At 40.1% G+C, this 11,764-nt stretch overlaps 1 non-coding gene across 1 annotated transcript; it reads left to right on the top strand.

The window, feature by feature from the left end:
• Positions 1 to 11,225: 11,225 nt before the first annotated feature.
• On the top strand, positions 11,226 to 11,333 carry LOC112752974 (small nucleolar RNA R71). Its single transcript, XR_003177379.1, has one exon. It is a non-coding gene; the product is annotated as a small nucleolar RNA R71 (small nucleolar RNA).
• The last annotated feature ends 431 nt before the right edge of the window (positions 11,334 to 11,764 follow it).

Raw genomic sequence — 11,764 nt, forward strand, 5'->3', positions numbered from 1 at the left:
CGCGTGGGTGACGTGTACGCGTTGATGCATAAGCACTCCACTCTTCTAAAAAATGCTACATTCTCCTGGAGCAGAATAAAAGTACAAACTAAAAAGACCCACTCTAGCTTGCTTCAACAAAGGCCAAAGGCCCAATCAAAGGACTTGAAGACTGAATTGGAAAGTGTATAAATAGCAGAGAATTTGATTTAGAAAGGGGGTCTGGAAGGCTGGGAAGTCAGGGACCTTAATTGGAAACTCTGCACTCAATTTCATTTGTAATTCCTTTTCTGCATTTTTCTGCACTTTTTTTGTTTTTCTGATTTTACTTGAGCAATGTGAACTAAACCCCAAATTCATTAGGGGGAGGAGCTCTATTGTAATCACAATGAATCAATGAAATTCTTCTTCCTCTCAATCCACTTGGGCAGCTATAGGATATCTTCTGTTTTGATTTTGAATTATTCACTCCGGAAGGGGGTTTAATTCAGCTGAATGCTTGTGTGAGCCTCAGAAGGGGAATCACTTGCATTAGAATTGGAGCTCTATCCTTCACAATTCTCTTCAGGGGTGGCAAAGCGGGCCGACCCGTTCCGCCCAAACCCATCCTGCCAATTAAGATGGGTTCAAAATGCTAGTCCGCCCCACTTTATGACGGATTGGCGGGTCGGCGGGTTAGCCCGCTTGATTTTTTTTTAAATAAAATTAATTAAAATTAACAAAAAATAATAATTAAAAAATCAAATACAAATAAAAAATAGACAAATTATAATATAATTTTTTTCACTATATTTTTTTTTAATTTTTAACTTCAATAAAATTGTTCAAAATAATATTTGTCAACAAAATCATCCTTATTTTAAAAAATAAGTTACATAATTTGAGCAAAAATATGAAATTGTAAAATAAAATAAATAAAGTTAATAATTGAAAGAAAAATAAAAATAAAAACAAAAAAAGTGTTTGAAAATTCTATAATTATTAATTTTATAATAGTAATCACTCTTTTATTTAATAAAAAAAAGAAAAATAAAAATTTTTGGCCCGGTGGACCGCCCCGCCAAAATCCACCAATTTGGCGGGCTCCAAATCCTAGCCCGACCTGCCTTTTTGAGCGGGTTTAGTGGATCAGCCCTGACGGGTTCAACCCGTTTTGCCACTCCTAATTCTCTTAACCAACACCATAGAATTGAGGTTTTGAGAATTTGTGTGGCTAATAGATGAGAGATATGCACTTAACCTCTTCTCATGACAATTAGATCAAGGAATTGGCAAGATTGATTGTGATTAGAGATATTAGATTGCCAAGGAATTGGGATCCAATCAATTTCAATCTGCCATAGATCTATCCATATGATTGAGGAAGGAGTTGAGACTCAATTGATTCATGACGGATTATGATATCTCCAATCCCTGATGAATCATTTTCTTTGAATTTCCTCAATTTAGATCTCTCTGATTTCACTTCAATATTGTTCACTGCTGTTTTGATTCCCTGCACCCAGTTTCCTTTTATAATTCATGCAATTTAAGTTTTACTACAATTTAGATTATGCAATTTTACTTTTTCGCACTCTAAGATTCAGTCATTTACATTTCTTACAATTTAAATTTCTGCCAATTTACTTCCAGCACTTTACATTTCAAGCAATTTACATTCAGCTCTTAAATTTCTTGCAATCCACTTTCTAATAATCAAATTTCACTCGATTCATCAATATTCACTTGACTAGATTAATCACCCGACAAAAATTGCTTGATCCATCAATCCTCATGAGATCGACCTCACTCATGTGAGTTTTACTACTTGATGCGACCCAGTATACTTGCCGGTTAGTTTGTGCAAATTTAATTTTTTGCCATCAGCCAGGCTATTCAACTGAGGAGTGGGAAATCCTTAAACACCCAACCTCAGAACCACAAGAGATCAAAGGGAGAAAAGCTAACAGAGGAACACCAGACTGATGTCCAAGACGTCTCTGAGGACATTGAATGCCCAATGAGGAATGTCATTGGTGTTCAACGCCAAGAAGGGGCATCCATCCTTGGCGTTGAACGCCAAATTGGGGGCACCAACAAGGGCGTTGAATGCCCAAAAGGGAATAGTATCCCTGGCGTTGAACGCCAGGAAGGCGGCAGCAACAAGGGCGTTGAACGCCCAAGAAAGGGAGGCCAGTCACATACTGATAACAACCCTCCTAAGCAATCTAGTAACCCCTCTTCCAATACACACGACACTCAGCCTTCATCAACCAAGATTGATGAGTATAAGGCTAAGATGCCATTTCCTCAGAAACTCCATCAACAAGAAAAAGATAAACAGTTTGCCCGCTTTGCGGATTATCTCAGAACACTAGAGATCAAGATCCCTTTTGTAGAGGCTCTTGAACATATACCTTCTTATACTAAGTTCATGAAGGATATTTTGAGTCATAAGAAGTATTGGAGAGAGACAATAACAGTCCTCCTCACTAAAGAGTGCAGCACAATCATTCAAAATAGCTTACTAGAGAAACTTAAGGATCCTGGAAGCTTTATGATACCATGCACTCTACGTAATGCTTGCACAAAGATAGCTCTATGTGACCTTGGAGCAAGCATCAACCTAATACCTGCTTCATTAATAAAGAAGCTTTTCTTGACTGATGAAGTCAAACCAAGCCGCATATGCCTTCAACTTGTTGATGGTTCTACTTAGGTACCATTAGGCGTAATTGAAGATATGATTGTTAGGGTTGGACTCTTTGCTTTTCCCACTGACTTTGTGGTGTTGGATATGGAAGGGCATAAGAGTGCATCCCTTATCCTAGGGAGACTCTTCCTAGTTACAGGACAGAAACTCATTAATGTTGAAAAAGGGGTAGTAACCCTGAGAGTCAATAAGGAAAAGTTCGTGCTGAATGCTATCAAGGCTATGTAGCATCCAAACACCCTAGAGGAATGCATGAGCATTGACCTCATTGATTCCTTGGTGGAAGAATTAAACATGGCTTCGGGACTCAAAGAAGGGCTGGATGACATCCTTACTGATGCCCAGCCTGATTTAGGGGAACCTCTGGAAACTCCAAAGGACAAGGAGAAACCTCCAAAGCATGAGCTCAAGACATTACCATCTTCCCTGAAATATGCATTTCTGGGAGATGAAGACACTTATCCTGTAATCATAAGCTCTGCTTTGGAGCAACAGGAAGAAGAAGCACTAATTCAAGTGCTCAAAACACACAAGACCACCCTTGGGTGGTCTATAAGTGACCTTAAGGGCATTAGCCTGACCCGATGCATGCATAAAATCCTGCTGGAGGATAACGCCAAACCAGTGGTGCAACCACAAAGGCGACCGAATTCGGCTGTAAAGAAAGTAGTGCAGAAGGAAGTCACTAAACTCTGGGAGGCTGGAATTATTTATCCCATTTCCGATAGCCCCTGGGTGAGTCCTGTCCAAGTTGTTCCCAAGAAGGGAGGCATGACAGTGGTTCATAATGAAAAGAATGAACTGATTCCTACAAGGACAGTCACAGGATGGCGTATGTGTATTGACTATAGAAGACTCAATGACACCACCAGGAAAGATCATTTTTCTTTACCATTTATTGACCAAATGCTAGAAACACCAGCAGGGCATGCTTTTTATTGTTTCCTGGATAGATATTCCGGGTACAATCAAATAGTAGTGGATCCACAGGATCAAAAGAAGACAGCATTCACATTCCCATCAGGCGTGTTTGCCTACAGGCGAATGCCATTTGGCCTATGCAATACACCTGCCACCTTTCAGAGATGTATGCTATCTGATGAGTGGATAATTTATACGCTTTTTGGCATTGTTTTTAGTATGTTTTAATTAGTTTTTATTATATTTTTTTTAGTTTTTAAATAAAAATCACTCTTCTGGACTTTACTATGAGTTTGTGTGTTTTTCTGTGATTTCAGGTATTTTCTGGCTGAAATTGAGGGACCTGAGCAAAAATTTGATTCAGAGGATGAAAAAGGACTGCAGATGCTGTTGGATTCTGACCTCCCTGCACTCAAAGTGGATTTTCTGGAGCTACGAAGCCCAATTGGCGTGCTCTCAATTGCGTTGGAAAGTAGACATCCTGGGCTTTCCAGCAATATATAATAGTCTATACTTTGTCTGAGATTTGATGGCCAAACAGGCGTTCCAACTCAGCTCAAGAATTCTGGCGTTTAACTCCAAAACTGGCACAAAAGCTGGAGTTAAACGCCCAAACTGGCACAAAAGCTGGCGTTTAACTCCAAAAAAAGTCTCTACACATGAAAGCTTCAATGCTCAACCCAAGCACACACCAAGTGGGCCCGAAAGAAGATTTCTGCATTAATTACTGATTTCTGTAAACCCTAGGCTACTAGTTCTCTATAAATAGGACCTTATACTATTGTATTTTCATCTTTGGACGTTTAGTCCCTAGACTTTGATAGACCTTTTCACATTTGGGGGCTGGCCTCACGGCCATGCCTAGACCTTGTTCTTATGTATTTTCAATGGTGGAGTTTCTACACACCATAGATGAAGGTGTGGAGCTCTGCTGTTCTTCATGAATTAATACAAAGTACTATTATTTTTCTATTCAACTCAAGTCTATTTCTTCTCCAAGATATTCATTCGTTCTTCAACTTGATGATTGTGATGATCCGTGACACTCATCATCATTCTCACCTATGAACATGTGCCTGACAACCACCTCTGTTCTACTAGCAATGGCTTGAATGCGTATCTCTTGGGTTTCTAATCTAAGATTGGAACCTTCGTGGTATAGGATAGAATTATTGGCGGCCATTCCTGAGATCCGGAACGTCTAAACCTTGTCTGTGGTATTCAGAGTAGGATCTGGGAAGGGATGACTGTGACGAGCTTCAAACTCGCGATTGTTGGGCGTGTGACAGACGCAAAAGGATCAATGGATCCTATTCCAGCATGATCGAGAACCGACAGATGATTAGCCGTGCGGTGACAGCGTATTTGGAACGTTTTCACTGAGAGGACGGCAAGTAGCCATTGACAACGGTGATGCCCAACATAAAGCTTGCTATGGAAAGGAGTATGAATGATTGGAAGAAGGCAATAGGAAAGCAGAGGTTCAGGAGGGACAAAGCATCTTCATACGCTTATCTGAAATTCCAACCAAAGAATTACATAAGTATCTCTATCTTTATTTTATGTTTTATTTATCTTTTAATTATCAATTCTCCATCACCATCTGAATTAGCCTGACTGAGATTTACAAGGTGACCATAGCTTGCTTCAAGCCGACAGTCTCCGTGGGATCGACCCTTACTCACGTAAGGTTTATTACTTGGACGACCCAGTGCACTTGCTGGTTAGTTGTGCGGAATTGTGACAAAGTGTGATTCACGTTTAAGAGCTCCAAGTTCTTTGGCGCCATTGTTGATGATCACAATTTCGCATACCAAGTTTTTGGCGCCGTTACCGGGGATTGTTCGAGTTTGGACAACTGACGGTTCATCTTGTTGCTTAGTGGTATGCAAAATTGTTACTCTGAGGTTGTAAAATTTGTTGTTCGTTCTCTCCCTGGCATGGCGCCAATAACTGGTGCACAATACCATGGTCCAAACATAACTTCACAACTTCGCACAACTAACCAGCAAGTGCACTGGGTCGTCCAAGTAATAAAACCTTACGTGAGTAAGGGTCGATCCCACAGAGATTGTCGGTATGAAGCAAGCTATGGTCATCTTGTAAATCTCAGTCAGGCGGATATCAAATGGTTATGGAGTTTTCGAAAATAAATAATAAATAAATAGAAAATAAAGATAGAAACACTTATGTAATTCATTGGTGGGAATTTTAGATAAGCGTATAGAGATACTTTCATTTTTCTGAACTTCTGCTTTCCTGCTGTCTTCATCCAATCAGTCCTACTCCTTTCCATGGCAAACTTTATGTAAGGGCATCACCGTCGTCAATGGCTACATCTCATCCTCTCTGTGAAAATGGTCCGATGTGATGTCACTGCATGGCTAATCATCTGGAGGCATCACCGTTGTCAATGGCTACATCCCATCCTCTCTGTGAAAATGGTCTGATGCGCTGTCACTGCATGGCTAATCATCTGGAGGTTCTCAATCATACTGGAATAGGATTTACTATCATTTTGCGTCTGTCACTATGCCCAGCACTCGCGAGTTTGAAGTTCGTCACAGTCATTCAATCCCTGAATCTTACTCGGAATACCACAGACAAGGTTTATTCTTTCCGGATTCTCATGAATGCTGCCATCAATCTAGCTTATACCACGAAGATTCTGATTAGGAGATCCAAGAGATAATTATCCAATCTAAGGTGGAACGGAAGTGGTTGTCAGGCACGCGTTCGTATGGGAATGATGATGATTGTCACGTTCATCACATTCATATTGAATTGCGAATGAATATCTTAGAAGCGGAATAAGTTGAGTTGAATAGAAAAACAGTAGTACTTTGCATTAATTCGTGAGGAACAGCAGAGCTCCACACCTTAATCTATGGAGTGTAGAAACTCTACCGTTGAAAATACATAAGTGAAAGGTCCAGGCATGGCCGAATGGCCAGCCCCCAAACGTGATCAATATTTGATTTAAAGATGAACTAAAAATCATAAGATGATCCGAAGATCTAAATACAATAGTAAAAAGTCCTATTTATACTAAACTAGTTACTAGGGTTTACAGAAGTAAGTAATTGATGCATAAATCCACTTCCGGGGCCCACTTGGTGTGTGCTTGGGCTGAGCTTGAAGTTTACACGTGCAGAGGCTCTTTCTAGAGTTGAATGCCAGGTTGTAACGTGTTTTTGGCGTTCAACTCTGGTTTGTGACGTGTTTCTGGCGTTTAACTCCAGACTGCAGCGTAGAACTGGCGTTCAACGCCCTTTTGCGTCATCTACACTCGGCCAAAGTATGGACTATTAAATATTGCTGGAAATCCCTGGATGTCTAATTTTCAACGCAATTGGAAGCGCGCCATTTTGAGTTTTGTAGCTCCAGAAAATCCACTTTGAGTGCAAGGAGGTCAGAATCCAAAAGCATCAGCAGTCCTTCTTCTACCTCTGAATCTGATTTTTGTTCAAGTCCCTCAATTTCAGCCAGAAAATACCTGAAATCACAGAAAAACACACAAACTCATAGTAAAGTCCAGAAATGTGAATTTAACATAAAAACTAATAAAAACATCCCAAAAAGTAACTAGATCCTACTAAAAACAATGCCAAAAAGCGTATAAATTATCCGCTCATCACAACACCAAACTTAAATTGTTGCTTGTCCCCAAGCAACTGAAAATCAAATAGGATAAAAAGAAGATAATATACTATAAATTTCAAAATATCAATGAAACATAGCTCCAATCAGATGAGCGGGACTTGTAGCCTTTTGCCTCTTGAATAGTTTTGGCATCTCACTTTATCCATTGAGGTTCAGAATGATTGGCATCTATACGAACTCAGAGTTCAGATAGTGTTATTGATTCTCCTAGTTCAGTATGTTGATTCTTGAACACAGCTACTTTATGAGTCTTGGCCGTGGCCCTAAGCACTTTGTTTTCCAGTATTACCATCGGATACATAAATGCCACAGACACATAATTGGGTGAACCTTTTCAGATTGTGACTCAGCTTTGCTAAAGTCCCCAATTAGAGGTGTCCAGGGTTCTTAAGCACACTCTTCTTTTGCTTTGGACCTTGACTTTAACCGCTCAGTCTCAAATTTTCACTTGACACCTTCATGCCACAAGCACATGGTTAGGGACAGCTTGGTTTAGCCGCTTAGGCCAGGATTTTATCCCTTTAGGCCCTTCTATCCACTGATGCTCAAAGCCTTGGGATCCTTTTTATTTACCCTTGCCTTTTGGTTTTAAGGGCTATTGGCTTTTTGCTCTTGCCTTTTGGTTTTAAGAGCTTTTGGCTTTTTCTGCTTGTTTTTTCTTTTTCTTTCTATTTTTTTCGCCATTTTTTTTCTCTTTTTTTTTTCTGCAAGCTTTGTATTCACTGCTTTTTCTTGCTTCAAGAATCATTTTTATGATTTTTTAAATTATCAAATAACATGTCTCCTTGTCATCATTCTTTCAAGAGCCAACATATTTAACATTCATAAACAACAACTTCAAAAGACATATGCACTGTTCAAGCATTCATTCAGAAAACAAAAAGTATTGTCACCACATCAATATAATTAAACTAAGTTCAAGGATAAATTCGAAACTCATGTACTTTTTGTTCTTTTGAATTAAAAACATTTTTCATTTAAGAGAGGTGATGGATTCATATTCACTACTTTAAGGCATAGACACTTAGACACTAATGATCTTGTAATAAAGACACAAACATAGATAAACATTTAACATAAGAAAATGAAAAACAGAAAATTTAAGAACAAGGAATGAGTCCACCTTGGTGATGGTGGCGTTTCCTTTTTGAGGAATCAATGATGTCCTTGAGCTCTTCTATGTCTCTTCTTTGTCTTTGTTACTCCTCCCTCATAACTCTTTGATCTTCTCTAATTTAATGGAAGATGATGGAGTGCTCTTGATGCTCCACCTTTAGTTGCTCCCAATAATTGTGTGGAGGAAAATGTATCCCCTGAGGTATCTCAGGGATCTCTTGATTTGCAGTCAAATGTTCTACCACTGAGCTATAGACCCTTGATGGAAGCTTTTGTCTTCCATTTCCTCTTTCTAGAGGTTTCTCTGGCCTTAGGTGCCATCAATGGTTATGGAAAAACAAAAAAGCTATGCTTTTACCACACCAAACTTAGAATGTTGCTTGCCCTCGAGCAAAAGAAGAAATAATAGTAGAAGAAGAAGAAGATATGGAGGAGATGGAGGGGTGTGTGTATTTGGCTATATGGGTGGGCTTGGGTGGGAAAGAGATTTTGAATTTTTGAAGGTAGGTGGGGTATATGGATGTGAGTGGTGAATGGAAAACAGAAGGGATGACTGTGAATGAAGAGAGAGAGGGTGATATAGGATTATGAGGAGGTAAGGTGAGTAGAGGTGTGTGGGGATCCTGTGGTGTCCACAGATCCTGAGGTGCCAAGGATTTACATCCCTGCACCAATTAGGCATGTAAAATGCCTTTGCATGCAATTCTGGCGTTTAAACGCCGAATTGATGCTTGTTTTGGGCGTTCAGCACCCATCTGCAGCATGTTTCTGGCGTTGAACGCCAGCTTCATGCTTGTTTCTGGCGTTCAGCGCCAGCTTTCCTCAGTGTGCATTCCTGGCGTCTGAACGCTAGGATGCTGCTTGTTTTGGGCGTTCAACGCCAGATCCATGCTCTGTTCTGGCGTTGAATGCCAGCCAGATGCTCCTTACTGGCGTTTAAACGCCAGTAAGTCCTTCCTCCAGGGTGTGATTTTTCTTCTGCTATTTTTGATTCTGCTTTTAATTTTTCTATTTATTTTGTGACTCCACATGATCATGAACCTAATAAAACATGAAAGAACAACAAAAATAAAAATAAAATTAGATAAATAAATATTGGGTTGCCTCCCAACAAGTGCTTCTTTAATGTCAATAGCTTGACAGTGGGCTCTCATGGAGCCTCACAGATGTTCAGAGAATTGTTGAGACTCCCCAACACCAAACTTAGAGTTTGGATATGGGAGTTCAACACCAAACTTAGAGTTTGGTTGTGGCCTCCCAACACCAAACTTAGAGTTTGACTGTGGGGGCTTTGGTTGACTTTGTTTTGAGAGAAGCTTACTGTGCCTCTTTTCCATGTTTACAGAAGGATGTCCTTGAGTTTTAAACTCAAGGGAGTCCTCATTCAATTGAAGGACTAGTTCACCTCTGTTAACATCAATCACAGCTGTTGCTGTGGCTAAGAAGGGTCTTCCAAGGATGATGGATTCATCCTCATCCTTCCCAGTATCTAGGATTATGAAATCAGCAGGGATGTAAAGGCCTTCAACCTTTACTAATATGTCCTCTACTTGTCCATAAGCCTATTTTCTGTAATTGTCTGCCATCTCTAATGAGATTCTAGCAGCTTGTACCTCAAAGATTACCAGTTTCTCCATTACAGAGAGTGGCATGAGGTTTATTCCTGACCCAAGGTCACATAGAGCCTTCTCAAAGGTCATGGTGCCTCTGGTACAAGGTATTAGGAACTTTCCAGGATCCTGTTTCTTCTGAGACAATCTCAATTGATCCAATGCATTTAGTTCATTGGTGAACAAGGGAGGTTCATCTCCCCAAGTCTCATTACCAAATAAATTGGCATTCAGCTTCATGATTACAACAAGGAACTTGGCAACTTACTCTTCAGTAACATCCTTTTTCTCTTCAGAAGAAGAATACTCATCAGAACTCATGAAGGGCGTAAAGAGGATCAATGGAATCTCTATGGTCTCTAGATGAGCCTCAGAGTCCTTTGGTTCCTCAAAGGGAAACTTCTTGTTGATCACTGGATGTCCCAGGAGGTCTTCCTTATTGGGATTCACGCCCTCCTCCTCTCTTGTGGGTTCGGCCATGATGGTCAATTTAATGGCCTTGCACTCTCCTTTTGGATTTTCTTCTGTATTGCTTGGGAGAGCACTAGGAGGGGGGTTTCAGTGATCTTCTTACTCAGCTGGCCCACTTGTGCCTCCAAATTTTTAATGGAGGACCTTGTTTCATTCATAAAACTCAGAGTGGCCTTAGATAGATCAGAGACTAAGTTTGCTAAATTAGAGGTATTTTGTTCAGAGTTCTCTGTCTGTTGCTGAGTGAATGATGGAAAAGGCTTGCTATTGCTAAACCTGTTTCTTCCACCATTATTAAAGCCTTGTTGAGGCTTTTGTTGATCCTTCCATGAGAGATTTGGGTGATTTCTCCATGAGGGATTATAGGTGTTTCCATAGGGTTCACCCATGTAATTCACCTCTGCGATTGCAAGATTCTCAGGATCATAAGCTTCTTCTTCAGAAGATGCCTCTTGAGTACTGTTGGATGCAGCTTGCATTCCATTCAAACTTTGAGAAATCATATTGACTTGCTGCATCAATAGTTTGTTCTGAGCCAATATGGCATTCAGAGTATCAATTTCAAGAACTCCCTTCTTCTGAGGCGTCCCAATACTCACAGGATTCCTCTCAGAAGTGTACATGAACTGGTTATTAGCAACCATGCCAATGAGTTCTTGAGCTTCTGCAGGAATTTTCTTTAGGTGAATAGATCCACCTGCAGAAGTATCCAATGACATCTTAGCTAATTCAGACAGACCATCATAGAATATATCCAGGATGGTCCATTCTGAAAGCATGTCAGAAGGACACTTTTTGGTCAGTTGCTTGTATCTCTCCCAAGCTTCGTAGAGGGATTCACCTTCCTTCTGTCTGAAGGTTTGAACTTCCACTCTAAGCTTACTCAGCTTTTGAGGAGGAAAGAACTTGGCTAAGAAAGCCTTGACCAGCTTATCCCAAGAGTTCAGGCTATCTTTAGGTTGAGAATCTAACCATATTCTAGCTCTGTCTCTTACAGCAAATGGGAAAAGCATGAGCCTGTAGACTTCAGGATCTACTCCATTAGTCTTAACAGTATCACAGATCTGTAAAAATTCAGTTAAGAACTGGAAAGGGTCTTCAGATGGAAGTCCATGAAACTTGCAGTTTTGTTACATCAGAGAAACTAATTGAGGTTTCAGCTCAAAATTGTTTGCTCCAATGGTAGGGATGGAGATGCTTCTTCCATGTAAATTGGAATTAGGTGCAGTAAAGTCACCAAGCATCCTCCTTGTATTATTATTATTTTCGGCTGCCATCTCCTCTTCCTGTTCAAAAATTTCTGTAAGGTTAT

Source organism: Arachis hypogaea, chromosome 15 (genome assembly GCF_003086295.3).
Source record: "Arachis hypogaea cultivar Tifrunner chromosome 15, arahy.Tifrunner.gnm2.J5K5, whole genome shotgun sequence".
Taxonomy (NCBI): Eukaryota; Viridiplantae; Streptophyta; class Magnoliopsida; order Fabales; family Fabaceae; genus Arachis; species Arachis hypogaea.